Source organism: Ursus americanus, chromosome 36, assembly GCF_024610735.1.
Source record: "Ursus americanus isolate L20-20 chromosome 36, mUrsAme1.1.p, whole genome shotgun sequence".
NCBI lineage: Eukaryota > Metazoa > Chordata > Mammalia > Carnivora > Ursidae > Ursus > Ursus americanus.
Genome location: NC_142162.1, coordinates 11,431,695 through 11,445,503, shown reverse-complemented (window position 1 = coordinate 11,445,503; position 13,809 = coordinate 11,431,695).

Below are 13,809 nucleotides of genomic sequence, written 5' to 3'. Positions count from 1 at the left end.
TAAAAAAAGATGTATTTATTTATTTTAGAGAAAGAGAGCATGAGCAGGGGGAGGGGCAGAGGGAGAGGCAGAGAGAGAGGGAGAGAAGCAGACTCCCCGCTGAGAGTGGAGCCCCTCACGGGGCTTGATTTCACAAACCTGAGATCATGACCCAAGCTGAAACCAACTGAGCCACCCAGGCACCCCGTGACTCCATCTTTGTCTGCTTGACAACCCTAGTGAGCTGGCCTGGACCGTAAACTCAATGAATTGTCTTATTCTTTTCACTGAAATCCTGGAACCAACACTGAGGTAGGTCTGGAGCTGGGCCGTGGCTCTCCTCAACATTGGAGAGCCTCCTTCACGGCTTACTCCTACTTAAGGCAGTGGAGGAATACAGAAGACAGAGGGCAAGCAAGAAATAGAGAAGAAGATGGTTTTCATCATTTTTTCACTTTTCCTACCAAAAGTTTTACCCCCCGATCCTGAGATAGTGATGAACAAAACATTGTTGCTACATATCTACCATTTATTTAGTGCCTGTTGGTAGCCAGGTCTTTGTTTATAAACAGCCATGTTAATTCTCATAACAATCCCATAAAGTTGGTGTTGTGAAACTAAGTTTAGGGGAGATTGCATTAGGTGCCCAATTTCACATGTTTATAAGGAGCAGAGCCAGGATTTGATCCCCAGTCCCAGACCTCTGCCCTCCCTGATACATGACATAGATACAGCGGTGGCCCTACTTTGAATGTGTAATGCTTGGCAGGGACCTTCACCCATGGCAGGCACTGAAAGATAAACATTTTTTAAAAATGGTTATTAAAAGGAAGAGCACCTCTGACATAAAATAAATTTTGAACCTAGACAGCTTTAGAGTTAAGGGAAGCATCTTGTATACTTTTTCGTGCTGTAGGGAAGTTGATCAGTGCACATGATCTTAACAGATTTTATTTTATTTTTTTTAAAAGATTTTATTTATTTATGTGACAGAGAGACAGCCAGCGAGAGAGGGAACACAGCAGGGGAGTGGGAGAGGAAGAAGCAGTTTCCCAGCAGAGGAGCCCGATGTCGGGCTTGATCCCATAACGCCGGGATCACGCCCGGAGCCAAAGGCAGATGCTTAACGACTGCGCTACCCAGGCGCCCCTTAACAGATTTTAAATAATCCCTGGTCCACCAAAATGCTACCAAAATGCTTCTAAATTCTAAAATAACTGGTAAAATTATTTTTTGAAATCAGTTCAAAATATATTAGTTATAAAAAATAAAATACGTTAGTTATGTTAGGTTCCTCATGGGTTACATTTATAATTCATGATTCTCTACATGAGCAATGTGTTTATAAAAATATCTTTGGATCTTGGAGCTAAGTTTTCCATTTTAAGGTACAGTGGAGGGGTATAGTTGTATGCATTATCACACACAAATCCCCAATCGTAAAATAGTAAAGCTATTTCTAAGTGAAAATATTCATGCTGTATTAAAATTTCTAGTGTCTCCTTGTATAGCAATGACCCAATTTCTTGTTTTCAGCTGCTCCCTGATACCTCCTTGATAGAACAACAACGAAAAATGTAGATTTAAATGCAGCAACCTTTATCTTATACTTCAGGAAGTAGCTATTCTATTCTGTTCTTACCTGACTGAAGACACTTAAATGTCTATAATATACAAGTATACTTAAGTAAATAACAAAAACTCAATGGCTTCTAATTACTGTGTAATGATTATGATTAGTTTTTCCTACCAAGGTTAAGTCCAGACATTTTCAAATATTTCAAAGAAATATGTGTATATATATTATTCTCTTTTCTTGTTTCCACCATTTTACTTGGGCTTTTCAGAGTATTTTTGCCATGCCATTTTAAAATAAGACAGTTCACTACCTGGTATCTTGTGTCAAAAAGTCTCTGGGTATAACTCCTACTTCTATTAATAATTGAAAGTCCTGGTGGCTTTCTTTCTCTGCTCGTTAATATTCAGTTCTCACTAACTTCTCTCTGTCAAAAAGAGTTAATACCAAATTTGGCTATTATACATTTTAAGTGAGCTCTGCATATGAAAAGAATTATTAAAATGTTACATGAGATATAAATTCAAAAGTAGAAACAATTATCCATGAAAAGCAAGAATATTGCTAAAATACCGCTACACGCTATGAATAAACAGGAAAGACATGACAGATTCACTGGCTTTGCTGACACTAACAGCAGTGAAGTCAGGAGAAGGCCAATACTTCAGCAATAATATCTTTGGGGGCCTCCCATATGCAAGTTTGCAAATAATTAACACTCGAGTTACAGAGCCACTTGGCCTAACCTGCACAATATCAGTCCATATGACATTTAATAACAGTGTAATTATGCATCCTTCTAACCTTTTCAAATGCAGCTTCAATTTTAGATAAGAAAAATGACAAATCTACATATTTTTTTCTATGAAATTTGCATAAAGCCGAAGAGTTGTATCCACCGTGAATTAATATTTACAATGAAGGAATAAAATGTTTCATTAGGAGCGAGACTAGCTGCAATTTTCCTGATTCACTTACTTCTTTTGAATGTCCATGTCATACCTTATTTTGCCTTTGTAGTATCTTATTTAATTTTAAACTGTATATCGAATTACTCAGTGATTCTGAGATCAGTTTCCTCATCTGCACAATGAGAGTAAAATAGATTATTTGTATTCAAATGGTATTCTAAAGCTGAACCTCACCATATCAAAAAGATAAAACTAGAACCGTTATGGCAGACATTGGAATAGGGAGGGACTTTTCTACCAGGGAGAACCCTGAGACTTCTTCCCTCCCACCATGCAAGAACTCTAGGGAATCTAGTAAAAACTAAACAAAAGCAAAACAAAATACTAGAACTGAGAAGTGAGGCCACAAGATGCAGGATCAGTACAGCAATCCAATAATGAACTTTAGAAAATATTTCCCTTTACCGTAGCATACAAAAGAATAAAATTATTAGGAATAAAGTCATTAAAGGGCAAGGGCTATACACTAAAAACTATAAAACATTGTTGACATAGAAATTGACAAATTGATGCTAAAATTTATATAAAAATGTAAAGCACCTAGAATAGCCAAACAAATGTTGAAAAGAAGAACAAAACTGGAGGGTTTATACTGACGATCTCAAACCTTCCTACAAAATTTCAGAAATTAATATAGTGTAGTGTTGGCACAAAGATACACGTCAAAATCAATGTAAAAGAGCAGCAGGTCCAGGAATAAATGCACACATTTACAGTCTGTCAATTTTTGGCAAAGATTTCCAAAACAATTCAATGGGAGAAGAATTCTTTTTAAAAGATTTTATTTATTAACTTTTTTTTAGAGAGAGAGAGGGAGTGCGTGAGTGGGGGGAGGAGCAGAGAGAGAGAGGGTGAGAATCTCAAGCAGACTCCATGCTGAGCCCTTTATGGGGCTCAATCCCACAACCCCGAGATGACAACAACCTGAGCCAAAACCAAGAGTCAGACGTTCAACAAACTGAGCCACCCAGGCTCCCCGAAGAATATTCTTTTTTAAAAAAATGGAGCTGGAATAATTGTATATCCGTTAAAACAAATAAACAAATGTAGACCCTCATCTCACACCATAGACAAAAATTAACTCAAAATGGGTCATAGATATAAGGGTAAAACCTAAAACTATTTCTAGAAGAAAACGTCGGCAAAACTTTTTGTGCCTATGGGTTTGACAAAGATATTTTTAGAAGTGACATCAAAAACATAATTCATTTTAAAAATGGTATATTGGAAGCACAGTTGGTTAAGCCTCCAACTCTTGGTTTTGGCTCAGGTGATGGTCTTGGGGTCCTGAGATCAAGCCCTGCATTGGGTCTGTGCTCAGCACAATCTGCTTGAGATTTTCTCTCTCCCTCTGCCCCTCCTGCTTATGCTCTCACTCTCTCTCTAAAATAAATAAGTAAATCTTTAAAAGCAAATGGTATATTGGTCTTTGCCAAAATTAATACCTTTTTCTCTTCAAACGACACCATTTAAAAATGAAAAGACAAACCACAGGGTGGGAAAAATATTTGCAAATCACATATCTAAAAATGAACATATATACACCACACACAAAAGTCAATTCAAAATGGATTAAAGACTTCAATGTAAGACGTGACACCATAAAACTCCTAGAAAAAAACATAGAGCCTAAGCTCCTTGACATCGATCTTCACAATGATTTTTTTGGATTTGGCACCAAAGCAAAGGCAACAAAAGCAAAAATAAACAAGCAGGACTACATCAAACTAAAAAGCTTCTGCACCAACAACAAAGGAAACCAACAACAAAATGAAAAGGCAACCCACAGAATGGGAGAAAATATTTGCAAATCATATACCTGATAAGAGGTTAATATCCAATATAATAAAGAACTCATACAACTCAATAGAAAAGGAACCGTTTGATTAATAGTAGCCAACCCTCTGTCCTAATAAATACAGGAGCCCAGTGTCAGTAAAGTAATGTGGGAGGAATCCAGAGTGTCCAGCATTATGGGGAATTAGTAAGAAAGTTAAGGCAGCTCATGGGGACCATCTTTATTAGTATTTGTCAGTACAAAGGACCACAAGAGAAGGATGGGTGACAGAGACAATAAAGGACATGGGATAGATACTTCCTTGGGGAAGCTCTTTTTCTTATTTTTTAAAAAGGCTGAGTATATTCATAACCTCAAGCTTGAAATAGTTAAACTAACACAATTTGCTGCTGTGTTAATCACTGATGAATATGAACTAGTTCAGAGAATGCTATGAAAACAAACACTATGAGTGGAAAGAGTGAACCTTTTGTTAAGTGCTTCTTAATAGTAGAATTTCTGCATCAATTAAGAGGATCACATGGTTCCTGTCCTTTCTTTTATTAACGTGATGTATCACGTTGATTGATTTGCAAATGTTGAACCACTCTTGTATCCCAGGAATGAATCCCACTCGGTCATGGTGAATCATCCTTTTAATGTACTGTTGGATCCTATTAGCTATTATCTTGGTGAGAATTTAAGCATCCATGTTCATCAGGGATATTGGTCTGTAATTCTCCTTTTTGGTGGGTTCTTTGTCTCGTTTTGGGATCAAGGTGATGCTGACCTCATAGAACAAGTTTGGAAGTTTTCCTTCCATTTCTATTTTTTTTTAATTTTTTATAATTATGTTAGTCACCATACAGTACATCATTAGTTTCTGATGTAGTGTTCCATGATTCATTGTTTGCATATAACACCCAGTGCTCCATTTCTATCTTTTTAATAGCTTCAGAAGAACAGGTATTAATTCTTTAAATGTTTGGTAGAATTCCCCTGGGAAGCCATTGACTCTGGACTCTTGTGGAATGTAAGAAATAGCACAGAGGATCATAGGGGAAGGGAGGGAAAATGGGATGGAAAGAAATCAGAGAGGGAAACAAACCATGAGAGATCTTAACTATAGGAAACAAACTGAGGGTTGCTGGAAGGCAGGTGGGGGGGGGATGGGATAATTGGGTGATGGGCATTAAGGAGGGTACGTGATGTGATGAGCACTGGGTTTTATATGCAACTGATGAATTATTGCACTCTGTATCTGAAACTAATGATGTACTATATGTTGGTTAATTGAATTTAATTTTTTTAAAAAGTAAAAAAAAAAAAAAAACAAAGAGTAGAATTTACATTTCTCCAAACCTATTGCATTGATGTCACACCTTTAACATAATCAAAATTATATGAAGTCACACAATCCAATCTAGTTTGTGAATAAGAGATTATATTTATTAAGCAACTACTATATGTACATTAGCACATTATTTAAAGAAATCTCTTGAAATCATTGTGACAAGTGGTGATCACGTGATAAACTTAGTGGAACATAAGGCAGAACATTTTCAGTATCTTAAAGATGTTTAACAACAAATTCGTATGGAGACTTTGTAGCACAGATATAGATGAATAGATATATATGAAAGACATACAAAACAAAACAGTTGGCGGTGGTTAAGTCTGGTTTATGGGATTATGTAGTATCTTATGTTTTCTTTTTGTTTACTTATATATTTTGCATTTTTAATTTTTTATTATTTTTTAAGATTTTTAATTAATTAATTAATTTATTTATTTTAGAGAAAGCGAGAGAACATGAGCAAGGGGGGGAAGAGCAGAGCGGGAGGGAGAAGAAGGGGGAAAGAATCTCAAGCAGACTCCACGATAAGCAGGGAGTCTGACGCGGGGCCCGATCCCATGACCCTGAGATCGTGACCTGAGCTGAAACCAAGAGTTGGAGTCTCAACTGACTGAGCCACCCAGGTGCCCCTGTTTTACATTTTTGATAATAAAAAATTTTTTAGAAGAAAAATTCACATTTTAAATTTAAAAGCCTCACTTCTCCTAAACTGACATTAGTTGAAAGGAAACTAGTTAGTTGAAGGTGGAAGTAGTAGATTTAACACTCTGAACTTGTGTTACTTCTAGTTTTAAAGAAAGATGACAAACAACTTCCAGAAGTGTTCTTTAGCTGTAAATGTGCCTTTGACTGTGGTCCTCTCTATACCCCTGTGAAGGACAGGAATTTTCTACATGAGTCTGAGAAGATTAAAATGGTGAATGGGAGTGACTGTGATGAGCTAAGATGCATTTCCAGGATCCCTGAGGGTCCGCAGAAGAATGAAACAAAATGATCCAGTGGCAGAGTTGAAAGAATACCCTGTCCAGAAAAACCTTAGTGTCTGAAGGCTGGATGTTTGCTTGGGCTGCACTGATGGGAATGGCACCCAGGGCGTGAACACCCTAGGTCAGAGAAGTGAGTTTGGACCCGGAAAGCTGGAGTATTTCCCTGTGAGGACCGACGGACGACTCTGGCTAAACTGGTAACAAAGATAACTGCCAGCATGGCTGGTGGAGGAGCGAAGACCTTGCTCCTGAGATTTGGAGGATTGGGAGGGTGAAGTAGGAAAATCAGTGATCCCAAAGACCGAGGCCTAGAAGAGGAATTTCTGGACTGGAAAAAAAAAAGGCACTATCACTAGGGAAGAGGCAAAATGTGTCAGGATGCTTTATATCAAAACATTGTAAAATTCTTCTTACCATTTGCCCCAACTGTCTACCTCTATGAAGCACCACCGACCCCCTACCCCACCCCGCCCCATGTCCCTCTGCCACAGGGGGTTGTGTCTGTATATGAGCACCGCAGTGCACTCTGCAATGTCCGAAGGGGGAGGGTACTATATAATAGAGGAAACTCTGCTTCACAAAATTTGGCTAAGAGTGTCATGCATACCCTATTTTCTTTTAATTTTCACAAGAACCCCATGTAGTCAACATTATGATCCCTGTTTCACAGACATAAAGAGAAATGTATGGCCAAGCTGGGCTGTCAGCTTCAGTCATCTCTGAAGCCCAGGCCCTCGTTTTCTACCTCACCACACCCAGAAGTGCCCTCTGACTTGGAAACAGAGACTGAATTTAGTTGAGTCGTGATAGATATGTCAAGCGGGAGGAATCATCTGTTTGACATCATTATTACTAAAAGGTGTGATAAAACTTCAATATATTGCCTAATTTCCCAGAGATTCCAAAGAGACACTTATCTCTTAAGACCCAAAAGAGCAGAAACATTCAGTTCTTTAGATGAAAAAATTATGAGTTGTATTGTTAAAATGCAGAGTCACTCTGTCTCTGGGGCTCATGGAATTAGATACACTTAGCTCCCTAAGCAGGGCACACCATGTCCAACTGGCCTGGGAGGTCGAGGAAATCAAATATTACTAAATGTGATTTAGAGATGTATAAAGATAGCTCTGAGAGGAAACCATTAGCAGGTTTATACCATGTCTAGATTTTCTTTTCTATTTTTGTATTACAGCATAGCTATTGATAATCAAGAAAGATTGCCCGTTTCTGGAGTGAAGGGAAAAAAGCAATCAATTACACTAAATCACAAGTATAATTTTGGGGGAAATAATAACTGATAGGAGTGAGGAGTGACTTAATTGAGATTGCAGCAAAGAATTTTAATGAGAACATTTTCATTCATTCATTCATTCATTCATTCATTCATTCATTCATTCGTCACTCTCACCTTCCATTGCCAGGCTCTGGTAAGTCTGAGAGAAACAATAATGAGGAGGACATAGTCCTTCCCTCATAGAACTTGTAGTCCAGTGAGAGTGAGAGACACGGGGAAGCTAACGACATGGAAGCAATGGGCTTTACAAGGGCAGGACGAGCAAGGGCTGTGAGGGCCAGAGGGAGAGAGGCATCTCTTGCACCAAGAACCTGTGTGACTGTTGAAGCACCGCAGGGCCCAGAGGCCAGCCCCAGTCCCTGGAACGGCTGTCAGTGCAGCAGCTGCAGAGCTGTGGTTACAACGTCGTAGTAACAGTCGGAGAGCAAGACGAAGCCAGGACTGGCAGCCTTGGTGTTGTGGTTAACAGGTGTTGAAGCAAGTAGGAAGAAAATGTGAGATCAAGCCGCAGCCGGGTTTTGAGAGGTAAGTGCTCTATGAAATGCGTAAAAAATAACACAAGCTGGCAATGTTGGTACCTCACTGAAGTTCAAATCCATCTTCAAATTAGCAGGATCCCACGACTTTCCCCATGGTTTCTCTAAGCCTTAATACTTGCCTAGGTTGTCGCTCTCATTTGGAAAGGATGACAGTGTTGAAAGCCCAATGGTCAGAGGTGAAGGAAGAACCTCTGTGAGAAAGTGGCTGAAGTTTTGATTAACACCTCTTTTGGAACTTTCTCACCTAATTCTTCATGCTCTTTTCTTCTTCCCTTAAAAATTACAATGCCCTATCTATCTATCTATCCATCCATCCATCTGTCTATCCATCCATGCATCCATCCATCCATCCATCCATCCATCCATCTATCCATTCATTAGACATATACTGAGTGCCTACCAGGGACTAAACATTAAGGACACACAGATAATCAAACGCCATCGCTGCTCTCTGGGAGTTGAATCTTGATGGGAGGGCAGCACCCAAACAATCCCATAGGAGGCAATAAATGTGTAAAATATACATTGGAAACACAGTGGAGGAACTGACTGGTCTGCCTAAGAGATATGTCACAGTATTGGACACCTCTGAACTAGGTTCTAAAAAATGGGCAGGAGTTTTCAAAAGAAGGGTGGCAACGAGGTTTCCAAAAAGAGCAAATAACCTGAACCAAGATATGAGGCACAGAGCTGCATGAAATGTTCAAGAAAGGTGACCAGCTTTAGGTGAGGATTACAGTGGCAGGAGATGAGCTGGAAAGATAGACAGGGACAGCTATACAGAAAAGAGGAAGAAACGCATTGCATTAGAGCTTTAGCCCCTCTGAGCTTGTGAGTGGAGAGATAATGGGACTGGCGCTAGTTGAGCTTTGCTTGGCTTCTGCCTGTTGTATATGAGCCCAGTCATTTCTAAGACAAAGTTTGGAAGCAGGAAAAGTGCATAGGCAATGTCTCTCTGTCTCGCTTCCACTTCCCCTCCATCCTTCCCAAGAGTACCCTCTGCCTCCAGACTTCTTTCTAGCTTCTTTTATTCTGGTGATCTAACAGAGACTGCCAGCCAGAGACTCCGTTCCTCGAGGCTTTGCTCCAGGCTCCAATGAACCTGACAAACACATTACAAAGCAGCTTCCCTCTGCTACTTCTTAACACAACATACCTGACTCTTAGCAGAAACGATCAGGGTTTGACACAAATTAATTTCTGGATCTTGTAAGTACATGCATGTGTGTTTAGGTCTGTGCTTATGAAGATTTTGGGGGAGCAGGGGAGCAGATGTTTTGGGGCTGCTGAAGTTGTCACCTGGATTCACACTTCACTGAGAGTGAGGAGCTGGCCATATCTAACCACTTTCATCTCATCGGTTGGTGTGGTTGTGGTTCTATCACACATAGCCTGGTGGTGGGCGGCTATGTTTGATTTAAGCTTCAGTGTACAAGCTTCATATGTATAAAATATTTTTCATCATTACCTGCTAGAGATGTAATAAATTATTTACACCAGCAAAGCCACCACCACAACAAATTTCATTCATAAAGTCCGTATCTAGATGAGTCCATAGGCTTCCTGCCGTAAGAATAATTGGTGTTGAATGGGATGCTTTGAACAAATTAAAGAGAGAAAACATAAATAGACAAGACTATAAATTGTATGATGGTTTTTGTTTCCAGAAACGATCAATGACCTACAAACAGTCATTGTCTATGAAACTGCAGATGCTTCTTGCAGCCAACTATTCTATCCTTCACACACAGCCCATTACAGGAGATACTGATTTCCAACATAGTCCCCATGTTCCAAGTCGGGGTTCTAGAAGATACTGGGATGAAGAGAGTGTTTCATCGTATCAGTATGGCCAGGGGAATATAAATCTTTTGGTGCAAGCAAAAACCTGCATTGTGGTAGTAAGAAAGAGCCATTCGCCCTGCAATGTGTCTAGTCTAAGGCCTTTATGGTCTCTGGTGGCAGTGTTAGGAGGCACAAGTAAGAGATGATAGTTATAAGCTCTGATCTTGCAGATGCAAAATGCTGGGCCAAAAACGGACTATAAACGATTTTTGCCAACTGGGGATCCAACACTGGCACTTAATTTAAAATGTGAAAGCTCCTCTCTTTCTCTCTCTCTCTCTCTCTCTTTTTTTTTTTTTTTTTTGCAAGACCTCTTTCTTGCCTACAAGGAAACAGGCCTACAGCACTCTTTTCTACTAGCTAAAGCCCTTACTAATTCTACTGAGGGACTTTAGCTTCAAGAGCCAAGGGAGATAACGGTTTTCTTTTAAACCAACATCCTGGGGGCGCCTGGGTAGCGCAGTCGTTAAAGCGTCTGCCTTCGGCTCAGGGCGTGATCCCGGCGTGCCGGGATCGAGTCCCACATCGGGCTCCTCTGCTGTGAGCCTGCTTCTTCCTCTCCCACTCCCCCTGCTGTGTTCCCTCTCTCGCTGGCTGTCTCTCTGTCACATAAATAAATAAAATCTTTAAAAAAATAAAATAAAAAAAATAAACCAACATCCTAAGCGAGTCATCTGGGAACTCTTCCACACCTCGGGAGAGGTAAAAACAGTAACATGCTCCCAGGGCCCCCAGGGGTGGATGTCACAAAGTGGGGGTGGGTATATTGTATAGGCCTTTGTGACAAGTGTCGTGAGCTAGGCTTTGGCTGTGAGGGAATACTTTAAAAGACCCGTTGCCAAAGGTGATGCGTTACCTTCACGCAGCCACGGGAAACAATTGTTGGAGGCTGGTGAAGTGGAGTCTGGAGAATTCTGAGCATTATCTCCTCTCCTGAGCTGAACTCCTTCCCGCTATTTGACAGTTGCTATGTACAAAGCAGGTTAACCCAGTGCCTTGGGTAAAGGAAAATCCAAACTGAGTGTCCGCAGAAGCATTATCCATCTGCAACTTGGGCAGGGCTTTTGCATATTAGTACAGAGCTCAACGAGCAGCAAGAGGGTTGTTTGTGCTTGGCTTATGTTTGCTGTGTTTCAAAACTAAGGTGAAATCTGGCCTCAGATCCCTGGGGTCTAATTAATCCAGTAATGAACTGAGACAGCTTGATAGGCGATGTTCCCACCCAATTCCCAGACTGTTCTGTTCTGGGAAGATATTTCCTAAGTTGAAAATGGGGTAAATGTAATGGGTCCCACTCAAAAATGACAAATCTCATTGTAAAGTCATCTATAAATGAATTGAGCCGGTGATGCCTTAAAATATTCCTCTGTTCCTCAAGTTAGATTCAAGAATCTTACTGTCGAGAAAACATGATAGGTTTATTAAATACCCTATAGAATAATGTACTTGAAGTGCCTGCCTTATCTTATGCAATTTTTCTATTTAATCTGAGTTGTATGTATGCTACTGTGGCTTCAAAACATCTGGGCACAGCAATTTTTTTTCCCTGCACCTGCAAGGGTAAGTACACACATAAACAAAAAAGAAATTAAATCTTCTGCAGAGCTGGGGAAAAAAAGAACCCAACCAGCCATGAAGCTCAAGGGAGCAGTATGACAAGTGCTGAGCTGTAAACAAGCTTGAGAGGGATTTAATTCTTATGACAAGTGCCAGTGGTGGCATCTCACATGGACTCAGCATATGCACACATTTCAGAGAGTAGCCACACAGGATTTAATGCAAATAGAAAAGAGGAAAAAAAAAAGAAAGAAAGAAAGAAAAAAGAAAAAGCTCTCAGTGCATCAGCTTCTCCTCATCTATAAATAGCCAAGCAAATCAGGATGAGCTAGTGTTGTAATTATCTTGATTTTCAGAATTTTTGCCACTCAGAAGAGATTTTTAGAGTCTCCTCCCTGCTCTTTATAATTATAGCTGCTGTTGCAACCTCTGCCAAGTGTTGGTGATATTCACCAGGTGGCTGCTCTGCAGCAGAGAAAATTACCAAGTTTTCTTGGTCGGTCCAGTTCCGTCATTTAGGAGCCAAATCAAAACTTCAGAGGGCAGCCATTCATCATCTTGTGACAGCCACTTCTTCACTTTTGTTTGTGATTTCTAGACTCTGGCACTGTGGGGCTCTTGCACTTGAATAGACGATATGCCTAAGGTAGCAGAGTAGCTGGGCTCCACGTTGCATAGACTCACAGATACCTGTATCAGCAGAGGATTAGAAACCAAGTCTTGCAACAGCCCAAAAGCAGAACCCCTTCCAAATGTGAAATGCCATGTTTGATACCCTTACTTTCTTGATGTGTTCAAGTCCTAGAATGCAGGGTGGGAAAAGGGTTTGGGGAGTGATTCTTAAGAACAGACAGGTAGAATGGGAGACCTTGCTCGTTTCTTACCTGATATCTTTCTCCTATGTCACGATTGGGCAAATTGCAGTCCTTAGGTGAAATCCAGCTTGCTGCTTGTTTTTATAATAAAGTTTTATTGGAATGCAGTCTCACCATGTACTGCCTATGACTGCTTGCACGCGGCGAGGACAGAACTGAGCCGGTGAAACAGACACCTTCAGACCCAAAACATGAAAACATGGCAATTTACAGAGAGTTTGCTGATCCCTGTCTTATATTATCAGAACCCCATTTTCATCACAGCGTCTCCGTGCAGTTTTTATTTTTCTTTGATTTTTTATTTAAATTCAAGTTAGTTGACATGCAGTGTAGTATTAGTTTCAGGTGACCAATATAGTGATTCAACATTTCCATTCACACCAATTTAAAAAAAACTGACTTTCTTTAAAAAAAAAAAGATTTATTTATTTTAGAGACAGAGAGAATGTGCAGGAGAGAAGGGGCAGGGCGAGAGGGAGAAGGAGAGAAGCAGACTCCCGCCGAGTGAGGAGCCCCAGCACGAGGCTTGATCTCAGGACCCTGACTTCAACACCTGGATTTCAGTCCAATGAGATCCTGAGCAAAGAACTCAGCTTACCCATGCCTGGACTCCTAACCCATAGGAACTGTAAGATAATGCATTCATGTCGTTCTAAGCTGCTAGGTTTGTGATGGTTCGTTATGCAGCAATAGATATGCAACTATTCTAATCACAAACCCGAAGCCTACCTCTGATAACCCTTACAGCTAGGAGAGCTCCGTATTCTGTTGTGGGGAAGAGACATCTCTCTTTAGAACTTCCTGTTTGGATGGATGATCTGTTGGCTGGATGCTGTACTTGGTAAGAATCACTTAAAAGTTCACACGCGTGGCTTTATCAACAGTAAAATTAATTTGTCAATTCATTCGTTCAAAAAATATTTGAGCACTTACCACAAGCCAGGAATGCTTCCAGGCACTGTTTTATATGATTATTTCATATCTTGGTACCAATTTTTCTATTTTCTCCTCTAGATACTACATCCACCCTTCTTTTTATCTTTGGTTAGTTTT